Consider the following 12,456-nt stretch of genomic DNA (forward strand, 5'->3'; position numbering starts at 1 on the left):
CATGGAGGCACAGGCACTTTCCCATAGGTGCTCCAGACAAATATTCAGGGTTGTGGATGTGGCACAGTCTGACATGTGTGACTGCCTCCACCATGTTGTTGACTTACTGGATTGGATAAATGACACTTTGGAATGAGCGATGTCTGTGATGGAGCATATGCTGGGAGGGGAATAGCATCCTCATTGATGTAGTTCAGCCACATCATCTGCTGCCAGCCAACGTGGTCGTGCCCATGGCTGATCATGCTGCCATAGTGGCAGTAGTTCCACTGCTCTGTCAGTGAGTCTGCTATCCACACCCAGACATGGCAGACCATGGGATCATGGTCCTGGGCATCCCTGAGAAGGAACCTCATCCAGCAGTCATCTGTCATGTTCAGGTTGCAGCACTACATCTGACCATGGGCATGGACATGCCAGTGCAACTCATGGTCAGGTATGGCAATGATGAACTGCCACCGCTACCATGCATGGCTCACACCTGTTGGACAGACCAAGATGTAGAGCTAGTACAGAGCTTGGTTGTGTTCATGCAGGCACTCACACACCAATTTCACCTGGAGGACACCTACAGACACACACAACAGTTACTCAGTTTGTCTCACTGGCCATTTGTTGTTTATCCCAATGTCTGCCTTCTTCTCCTTCCTACTCACACACATGGGCAGAACTTCTGTGTCACCTTAGGCCTCATGCCCCCCCATGCACAGCACCCTGTGCAAGTGATGATAACTGTGCCATATTCCTGTTTTCTATCTTTTGGATTCAGGAATACAGAAGCTGCATCTGTTGCTCGAGGTGCATAGCTAACTTAGTGCTTAGTATATCTGGATTTGTGTTGTTGAGCTGATCATGGTACATTTGACTTGTACCTTTGACTTATATTGGCCTTTGAAAATTATACAATTGCTAGCATAAAAATTTCACAATATTATAGTAAATGCTCTTATAAGGGTGTTGAGGTCAGGAAATGCAATGTTTATCATTACTTTCTAACTTCTCTCCGTAATGATCATCCAGGACAAACGTATGGTGTACATCATAAGTCACGCCATCATATTCAGATCGTAGGACTGTATGACAGCATTGTAGTCAAATCTCATCAAAACAGTAATACAGTATAGTGCTCTCTCTTGCATGTACCTCTACAGGCACATGCAGCAGCTAGAGAGACCACAGGGCTTGCTCAGGAAGATAACACAGGGCCTACAAACCATACAATGACATATGTGGCTAGATTAAAAGCCATGTCATGGTCATCTGTCTGGTATAGGATGAGGTGACGTCTGCCTGTACTACAGGCCAGTGTCTGACCATGCTCTGGCAGGATGACTGCATATCCAGATATCTGATATAGCTGATGACATCAGCAGTGTCTGTTGAGAATACATACACACACAAACACACACAACCATACACACAGTTGACTGCAGGGAGAATAGAACCCCTACCTAAGTACAGAGACTACAGACCACAGTATGTAATGCAAGCATCATAGTGCAAGCCTGACTGCAAATTCAGAGATTACAGAAATTATTATGAAACATTGGCACATCTTACAAGATATACCAGAGTTAGAAACGATAGTTGAGGATAGACTGTATTTTGGTTATAAGAAGAATCAAAGTTTGAAACAGATGCTATGTTATAAATAGCAAACACTTTTACAGGGAAAGACACAATCTAACAAGTGAAACTATGAATATGTTAGATGTACATTCTGTAGTTTTATATGTAATGATAAGACTTTGATTCATCCTGTTTCTAAGAAGATCTACAGTTTAAATTAATATGGTAATTATGAAACTCGAGATGTTGTTTATTTGGCTAGATGTGTTTTATGCCAAGAATATTATGTGGGGAAAACAAATCAAAGATTAAAAGGCCACATTTGCAATCAAGAGTCTGAGATTAGAACAGAAGTAGTTGTGAATGCCCTATTTAAACATATTAAAGATAAGGGACCTGAACATAGTTTTAAGTTTTCTATTTTGAAAGTTATTAATAATAACTTACATGGGAGAAGTGTCACTAATCAAACTGAAAAAGAAGAGTTTAATTGGATTTTATGTCTAGGCACGCATATTGCACCTGGCCTAAATGGCTATATTTCTCTAAAACCTTCATTAAAGGAATATCAGAGCATTTGTGTTTACAAAGTGCAGGACATTAGACCGAGTGTGTTTGAGCTCATATAAGCATCACAATCGATAGAAGGATAGTTAAAGTTACCCATGCCTATGGCATTTGGCTGTATTATGAGTGACTCAAGTAGGTCCAGGAAGGCGCTATGTGGTTTTCATGGTTAATATTTTTGGACCTGTAGCTAACAATGACATGGAGGGGGATTTTCCTACACTTAGTTGAACTTGGAGCAACTCTAGGGAGCTATCTGCTTAACAGTCTTGAAATTTACTTGTCTGTTATGAAGATGGATAGACCTCCTCTTTTGATTCTTTCACATTCATTTTGTGGCCTGAACATGTGGAGGGCATTATAGCCTTTCATGGCCAGAGTATTCTCTGACACCCTAAACCATGTCTCTGACTGCACAAACATTGACATCTTCCCAAGTAAGACGTGCTTCCACTGAGTGTAATTTCTGATTTAGACTCCTAGCATTAAGCAACATAACTGTGAGTTTGTCTTTTCGAGATATTTTTACATCAGGAACTTTGTTCTTATGACATTGCCTAAAAAAGTCACTCTGGGGAGGCAAGTACCTTGGCCCGTAACCAAAAGGTAAGAGGTGACAGATGAAGACCATCACTATCAAAGTAGTGTTGTCTGTCAACCATATCATCCCAGCCTGACAACTACTGAATCTCCCTGGAATGACAGCAGTAGCTAAGCCAATTGTTGAAGTCAATAATTATTTTGTTTGTACTGAGGAATCATCTTAGGTGAAGGTAGAATTCTGCTTAGGGCTATGGAATGCCTGTCTGAAACACATAATATGAGAGGTCAGTCATACCTCTCTTCATGTAGTCCAATGAGGTAAGTCTCAAGTAATATACTCCAACATGGAGTACAACAGAGGTGTAACTGTGGTTTTTGTTGAGAGACTTGAATGCATGAGTGACTTTGAAGATCCTGGCACCTGACAGGCAGCTGACTGTGACTTACTCCTTGTACAACCTGGTGAGGGGGACATTTGTGTGCCTCACTATGACCAAGACATTGGCTGTGAGGTGTTTTGCCTTAAGGGCTTAATGGATGAGACACTGATATGGTTGTTTTTATGTGTAGTGGGTTCCACTGGGACTATTATGTGTGCAGACGGTTTCATTTGTGAAGTCTCTGCTCTTTTGGAAAGCTTCTAATGAGTATCTCTGTGTATGTGGATTTATGTGTTGTGCACTTGGTTTGTTGAGTTGAAGTGTGCTGACAACCTGTTTAATATCTGGTTTGTTGTTACCTCAGAGAGAGACAGGGCATTTATTCTAGATTCATTGTATACTTGCATCTCTCACATACTGTATTGGTATATTTTAGGAATACATGGTAATCACTATACCATGAGGCAATAGAAACCTAGCTGTGTAAAAACACAAGTACCCTTATTAAGCATATTATGATGGTCATTGTTAGCTGAGCGATTGTGTGAGCAGCAACAACTGGGCCTGTCTATGAGAGGCATAGGTACCACCCCAGAGGCTGTAACATACCTCTTAGTATAAAAGTCTGGACAAAGCCATAAATTATGGGGGGAACAAAGGCCCAAAAATAGGGGTATGTTTTAAATATTGCTCTTACAAACTTAGAAAGTTAATAGAATAACAGGTTTTGCATTAGCATGAATTTTCTGATGGGTATGAAGTCTGAAACTCAAATGTATGTCATTATTTCCTGACTTCAACCCTCAAATACTTACCAACGGTTTGCCAGAAAGCCACAATTTTATGAGAAACTAACCAAAAATATGAGTCAAAAATCTGGACATTCTGTGAAAATCTGTACAGTTGAGAGGTATGGGCTATAATAGACTCCCACTACTTGTGAAGCAGTGCTCTTCAATGACCCAGTTCAGTCACAAACTTTACTACTGGATGGGTGAATGTACAGTTACTGCTGAGCCGGACAAACAGGCACTGCTAAAAACAACCATCCAACTATGATCAATAAGGGTACTTGTGTTTTAACACAGCTAGGCTTCTACACACCCTAGTGCTATTATCCCCATATGAACCTATGAAACTATGTGCCTATGCAGGAGTCACAAACTTTTGAACCCCACATGGCCTGTTGATGTCATCTACTATAAGTTCACCTGCACCCCTGTATAAATCATACTTGTGCTATGGTGCTGGCATTAAGTACTTTGTTCTGTAGTCTATGTAGTTAGGTAGTGGTTCTGTTCAACTCCCATCCCCTGTGTGTGTGTGTGTGTGTGTGTGTGTGTGTGTGTGTGTGTGTGTGTGTGTGTGTGTGTGTGTGTGTGTGTGTGTGTGTGTGTGTGTGTGTGTGTGTAGACAGCAGAGCAGATGTGTGTATCTTACAGTTACTTTTCCACTGCCATGCAATGAAAGCATTTTGATACTTGTTCATGCCTCACATCTGTTTCATACAGGCCTTTCAACTTCTTGATACCCACAAGGCCTGCTGATGTCATCTACTATAAGTTAATTTGCACTCCTGTATAAATCAGACTTGAGCTGTGGTGCTTGCATTAAGTACTGTGTTTTGTAGTTAGATAGGTAGGGATTCCGTTTTCACTGCTGACAACTAGATGTGTGTGTGTGTGTGTGTGTGTGTGTGTGTGTGTGTGTGTGTGTGTGTGTGTGTGTGTGTGTGTGTGTGTGTGTGTGTGTGTCTAGACAGCAGAGCAGTTTGTGCTCTTGCTTGACATTACAGAGAGCCTTTTACACCAGCATGTTGAACACTGTTATTACTATATTCTCATCACCAGACACTGCTGATGTCTTCAGATATAAAGTATTGTTTGACACGTTCCAAGTGAGACTTGAGCTGTGGAACTTGCATACAGCACTGTTTTCTATAGCCTGTGTACTTGGGTAGGGGTTCTATTTTCACTGCAGTCAAGTGTGTGTGTGTGTGTGTGTGTGTGTGTGTGTGTGTGTGTGTGTGTGTGTGTGTGTGTGTGTGTGTGCTAGTTTGGGTGTGAGCTGTTGCTTGACATTACAAAGAATATTTTGCGCCAACATGTGGGACACGGTTATCTTATCCCTAACAGACACTGATGATGTCATCAGCTATAATGTGTTGTCTGACAAACTTCAAGTCAGACTTGAGCTGTAGCACTTGCATAAAGTACTCTGTTCTGGAGCCTGTGTATCTTGATAAGTAGGGGTTCTATTCTCATTGCAGACAACTGTGTGTGTGTGAGCTGCTGCTTGACATTAAAGAAAGCATTTTACACCGGCATGTGCGACACTGTTAATTCAGACTTGAGCTGTCACACTTGCCTTAAATATTGAATTCTGTAGTCTGTGTACTTGATAGGTAGGGGTTCTATTTTCACCTCAGTCAACTATGGCGGTGTGTGTGTGTGTGTGTGTGTGTGTGTGTGTGTGTGTGTGGTTGTACTCTTTCTTGACATTACAGAGAGCCTTTACATGAGCATATAGGACACTGTCATGTTGTCCTCAGTAGACAATGCTGATGTCATTAGCTATATTACATTTTGGATATACAGTACTCCCACCAGGGCAGGGTCAGTGACTGGCGTGGGGGCCAGGCAGAAGTCAAGTCATCCTATCCAATAAAGTTTACTGTAACATGACTTTTAATCTATCCACATACATCATGGCATTTTATGTAGGGCCTGTGTTAGCTTGCTAAGAAAGCCCCATGGTCTCTCCAGGTGCCACATGTGTCCAGTGAGATATGTGTATAAAAGATCATTATATTCTATTAGTGTTGTAATGAAGTTTAACTACAGTGCTGTCATACAATCCTATGATGTCAGTTTGATGGTGTGACTTATGATATGCACAACATAGGCATTCAATACCAGTGTGGACCCTTAGTTGTCAAAGTTCAGATTGCTATCTAAATGTGTTCCCAGTGCTTGCATCACTGGGTTTCTATATAGCAGGACTGCTGACAGTGCTGTGATTAACATGGAGCTCCACTTTTCAGGCAGACAACATTACAAATACACATTTCTGAATTTATTTGTAGATCATGTGCCTTTGTCACCATTCAGGTGTGTGCATTAGCTTCTCCTGTACTATGTTATCAACATTGGTAGACTCAATGACTGCATACAATATGTAAAAATCAGCAAACTTGGTAATCCAAAGATCATATACTTTAGGCTTAACTCTTGAGAAATACAGTTCATACAGTGGAGGGCCAAGCACAGATCCCTGGGGTTTGCCAGTGGTGGCAATTCTACTGGTACAGGGTAATTCACCAACTGTCATATGATGTGCTCTGTCAGTGAGCCTATCGTTTGCCCATCACCTGAATTAAGGTGTAATCCCCAGCTTATTTTTTTTCTCAATGATTCCTGTGTGCATGATAATGTCAATACCCTAGGCCAGATCACAATAGGAAGTATGCACTGTCTTACCTCCCTCTAGGATTATCACAATGAATCAATATGCTGTGACAACATCAAAGATTACCTATGGCATGATCCAGCACATACACCTTCCTGATATGGTGGAATGCACAGTTCAACACACCCTCCACACAGATTTTGTTCCCATAGTAGGGTGTACATCAACATGCATCCACCTGAGCTGGGGGACAGCACATGATGCATGCATGTATAGAGGCATCCTGACTGTCCTTGACTGTGAGGTAGACCAACATGTCATCATGGACCTCTTCATGTATACTAGTAATATTCCAGGTGCATGCAACAGACCTGTGTGAGTTGTTACTGCTACATCAGGTCCATTACATATGATAGATGTCCTCAAAGGGGTCGTTGAAGGCATGCGTGATGACAACAGTATCATCTTGTGGAATTTGAACAGGTGAAGGCATTTGACAAAAAGTCACAGTATTGTATTCAATCAACACTGTCACATGGGGCTATAAACAACTATATCACCAAATGGTTAGACCAGTGTATGACATACATAGCATCTCACTATGTTGAAATGTTTGATGTGACATGTATCTCAGGTCCAGTAATTAGGTCAGTACATCAGGATTGTCTGCTAGGCCCTTGCCTGTCCCTTAGTTAAGTGTTGGACATTACAGATGACATACACATGCTATGTCCAAACAGCTGCCTGAGGGATTACAGCTGTAGGGCAATCACTGACTCTAACTGTGATAGTAGTATAATACACACAGTATCAACACATACCAGAGACTACTGCCACAGCCATGATAGTACCTGCATTGACGAGACACATGGAAGGATGTGTTGCATCAGGAAACAGACACACCACCAGAGTATAATGTGAACATCTCACTCTACAATCAGACCAATAGTTATGTGACCTGTGTCCTGGGGTAGAGAGTAAGTGGTGTATCCACCAGCATGTGGTCACAGTGCTCCCTTGACTGTAACACAAGTGCTGAGTATGTGAAAGATATGCACATCAGAGGGCATGCTAACATCATGGTTCCCAGCCTTCATCACACTAATAACTGAGTACAATGCACCCTTCTTTATGTACCTCATTACACATGTTCCAGTGATGTGTAACTAAAGTGTACCACCTTTGTCACAGTGCCCTGTCACACAGCTTATTGTCCATACCTAGTTATTCTTTCTGGGGAATATACATGACTGTCTGATGGTGTGGAACACCAATCAAGTTGTTACACCAGATGTATGTGTGTTACCTGTTCACCTTATGCACATACTGCATACATTAATGTTTGACAATATTAATGGTGTGTATATCATTTGTGACAGTGTGAACTGTGCTACTGATATATGCCATGCACAGAAGGCAGCTAGCCTGTAGTGCCTGTACTGTCACTTACAGGTATAGCAGTGTCCCTCCTAACACTTCCTGTAGATATTACAGTACCAGGACAGTGTGAGTGGTTACTCTCATAGAGTGTGGCTGTATCATACTAGTTGTTCAATATGTGTGCAGGCTCATCTGTTATCAGTCCATATCACATATGTTATGTCAGAGGCATGGGATTAGTGGTGGTATTATTCATATTTTGTCCATGATTGTTGTTGGTTCTTGTAAAGTTTGCCATGATCCTTTACCTGTGGCCACCATGTTGGAGACCTCTGCTGAGAGTACACTCATATTCAAGTACATCAGTTTGCACAGCTTCCCAATATGCAGCCTACATCAATTATATGTCAGATCCCTGAAAGATGTATTTTGCATTATTCATGTAAGGATGCTTATCTCACACACATCCTTTACATTGTTATGTCACCTTGTGTGGCAGTCACTGACAACACATTTTCACTGTACTGCCAGTACTGTACCATGTACTGTAGATTTGTGTTTGGTGTTGCTGCTGCTACCATCTTCCATTGACATGCCCTCCTCTGCTGTACATTTGGGAGTTTCACCTGTACTCTTTCCTTGTGTTCATGCCTACAGTTTATCGTTTGTTCCTATTCAATACACATACTTCCCCTGAGTGTTCATCTTACATGGCAGTCCCATGTCCTATTACAGATCATTAACACAGCTTCAGTACAGAATCCCAAGAATGGGACGTCACAATACCCTGCACATTAGGTACACTGTCCTGTCCTGAGTTTGGACCATATACTTCACATTCATGCCTATCAACTGTCAAGATATTCCCAGGATGTCCAGATGTTTTGTTTATCAAATATGTGGCTTGCTGCCATATCACTGGGATGATCTCTGGACTGATGTGGTTCAATATTACAGACATTTGGGTGCATATCTCTCAACTGTCATGACCTGTGCATAATATCCAGTTGTGTCTTATATTTGTGATATTTTCCTCATAACATGTTTTCCTGGCAAATCATTGGCATGCCATTGTAGAGTGCAGCCAGTAACTGATGACTGACATTTGAGTTTCAAACTTCATGCTCTTCAGAAAGTTCATGTTAATGTACAACCTATATATTCTATCAACGTCATAGGTTTGGACATGGTATATTAACAATCTGTCCATATTTCTGGCCCTTTGACCCCCCCCCATTTATATGGATTTGTCCACATTTCTTGCTCTAAGTGGTTGAGAGAGTTACATTTGAACACCTTCCCATGTGACATCTATGTCAAATATGCCCCTATTACTGGTTATTTGTCCTCTCATTCAGTTGGCCTCTGTGCAAACATGTCACACTAACAGGATGACAACTATTTGTGCAGCCATACCTCTCAACTGTATAGATTTTTTCAGAATGACCAGATTTTGCTTTATATTTTTGGTCTATTTCTCATACAATTGTGGTTTTCTGGTAAATCATTGGTAAATTACTGAGGGTTGAAGTCAGAAAATAGTGGCAGACATTTGAGTCTCAGACTTTATACCATATCTCTCAACTGTCCAGATGTTCGCAGAATGTCCAGATTTTTGGCTCATATTTTGGTCTGTTCCTTATAAAATCTGTGGTTTTCTGGCAAATAACTGGGATGATCTGAGGATTGAAGTCACTAAATAATGACATACATTTGAGTTTCAGACTTTAAACCTTTCAGAAAATGCATGTTAAAACAAATCCTGTCACTCTAGCAACTCTCTCAGTGTGTAAGAGCAATATTTAAAACATGTCCCTATTTTTGTGCCTTTATTCCTCCATTTTGTCAGGCTTTGTCCAGATTTCTTACATTAAGAGGTTGAGCAGTATGCTTCATACCCTTCAGAAAAGTCATGTGAATGCAAAACCTGTCATTCTATCAACTTTCTAAGTTTGTAAGAGCAATATTTAGTAAGTGTGTCCCTAGATTTCTTAATTTTTCCCCACATTATTTATGGCTTTTGTCCATATTTCTTGCTGTAAGATTTTGAGAAGTTTGTGCACAGCCCTGGTGATCATTGTGGCATTCTGCACAAATCCACAGACTGTATGTACTATCCTTTACAGAGAATCAATATCCATGTTTGCTTACAAGGTTTCACAGCCAGCAATACTGTTGCAAGCTGGGAAACCTAGCTTAGGCATGCCGTGCCTCATTAATATGCATTGTGTGCTGCCGCACGCTGAGCACTATTGCTGTGACATGTAAACTCTGTGTAGGCTCTAAGCGAAGCCTACATGGAGTATACTGAATCTGCATACGAGTTTGTTTTTTTTTTTTTTAGTTAGAGCAAACAGTCTTCAAACCAGGCATTCCTCCCTGTCTGTTTAGGATTCTCTGCTCCAGTACATACCTTCCTGAAAACTGCTGATCTGATTCAAATTTAAGAAAAAAACAGGCATCATCTAAAGAGTCAAGAAAGGGCTTGTTCCTTCTAAAAGAAAGATTCTTAGTCTTACAGGAAGGGAAGTTTGGCACAGATGAATTTGTCATTGGACTGTTTAATGTGGGTTGGAGGGGTGCTCGGTGGTAGCTGTGCTAGGTTATCTGGGTGGCTAGGAAGGGTTAGGAAAGGGTTAAGTGAGTTGGGATCTGAAGGAAAATGAGGTAGTGTTGAGGGGTGTGGCTTAGGTGGTTTTTGAAAGGAAATCCAAAGTGAATAAGCACATTTTCGTCTGGTCTTGTTGAGGCAGGATCACGTCCAAGACGACCTGAGGTTTGAGTAAGGTATGCCTTGGGTAGTTATAAGTCAGTATGGTGAGTACAGCTTTGTTAGGTTATTAAGGTTTTTTTTTCCTCTGGGATACTGCATTATAAAGAATAAATACAGGGTTAATTGTGGTTTGAGGAGACAGATTTGGTGGTAGACTCTTGAATAAGTTTATTATGTTGCAGTCTACTTTATTGTAGTTTGGTTTAAGAGGTTTGTTTGTCATTGGATGCTTCGTTGGTAGTGTTAGGTTGGTTTCGGGTATGTGGACTTGATTTTCAGTTAATCGAGGTCATGGTGGCATTGGCTTTTGTGTGGATAGTGGTATTTAAGTTGCTCGTCAAGTTATTAAATTTCCCTGGTGGTCTAGTGCTGCGCCACCCATAGAAAGAGGTTTTGTGTAATTATTAACTTTCCCTGGTGGTCTAGTGCTGTGCCATCCATAGGAAGAGGTTTTGTGTAATTATTAACTTTCCCTATTGGTCTAGTGCTGCACCATCCATAGGAAGATGTTTTGTATAATTATTAACTTTCCCTGGTGTTCTAGTGCTGCGCTGTCCATAGGAAGAGGTTTTGTGTAATTATTAACTTTCCCAGGTGGTCTAATGCTGCACTGTTCATAGGAAGAGGTTTTGTGTAATTATTAACTTTCCCTGGTGGTCTAATGCTGCACTGTTCATAGGAAGAGGTTTGGTGTAATTCACGGGCTGGCAAGGGACTATTAGTGGCTGACTGGGCATGTGCAATGGCACTGGCGTGGGGCACAATGGATGTAAATAAAAAATAAAAACATAAAAATAAATAATAAATAGATTTTATTTTATTTCCTTATTTAATTAAGCTTTGTTGGCATAATGTTGCCTCAGCCTAAAATGGCCCTCAAGAGCAGTTAACCCCGTACTAACCTTTAAAACGTGCATGGTGGGGGAAGTTAGGGGTCTGAGCGAGGTGGAATTGGTAAGTTAGATGTGTTTCGTTTTGTTCCTGTGGTCTTGTTTGTTCCCTGGTGGTCTAACAGTGGTTAATTGCTAGCAATGGTTGACTGGGGGCTGGCAGAGTGCAGTTTGATGTCAGTTTAGTACTTTGTTCCCTGGTGGTCCAGTGTTGTTGTATGGTGGTTGTGTGGGATGGCTGTTTGGTTGTTATCCCTGGTGTTCTAGTGTGGTCGTTCGGTGGTTGAGTGGAGATGGCGGAGTGTAGTTTGCTGTCTGGGTAGCTTGTTTCTTGCTGATCTAGTGCTGTGGGGGCAGAATGGAGATGCTGTGTTTTCCTGGGCTTGTCTAGCTGTGTGGCTTGCCATGCATGCGCGGTAGTGCAGGCAATCCAGGGATTGACGTTTTTTTCTGTTATAAAAAAAAAAAAAAGAAAGAACTGAGGAAATCTAGCTGCTGGTGGATAGCTGATGAGTCAAGGATATGCAAAGGAGTCTTGGATTTGAATTTTTTTTGTTTTGTTTTTTTTTTTGTAAGGTCAGTATGTTGGATTTTTTTGTTGTTGTTGTAAGGTCAGTTTGTTGGATGCATTTTAGGGGGACCTAGCGCTTTGGTTGATTACAGTGTGAATGACTCGAGTTCAAATGGGTTAGTGGCAGAATAGGTAGCATACTTGGTTTCTGACGCAGAAGGCAGTGGGTATGTTTTCACACAGCATATAGATGGATTGTTGATACTGTTTCCTTGCCAGGTCCAGATATTGAGAGTAATTTTATTGTGCCAGTTTTATTATCTGTCATTAACTTTTCTGTTTCTTTCTATGTGATCATGGCGGAGGTTTTGAGACAGAGATGGGCCAGTATTGTAGCGCAGGTTGAGGATTTGTTCAAGGACATTCCTGCTGAGG

Source organism: Protopterus annectens, chromosome 1.part2 (genome assembly GCF_019279795.1).
Source record: "Protopterus annectens isolate FY-2018-M chromosome 1.part2, PAN1.0, whole genome shotgun sequence".
Lineage (NCBI taxonomy): Eukaryota > Metazoa > Chordata > Ceratodontiformes > Protopteridae > Protopterus > Protopterus annectens.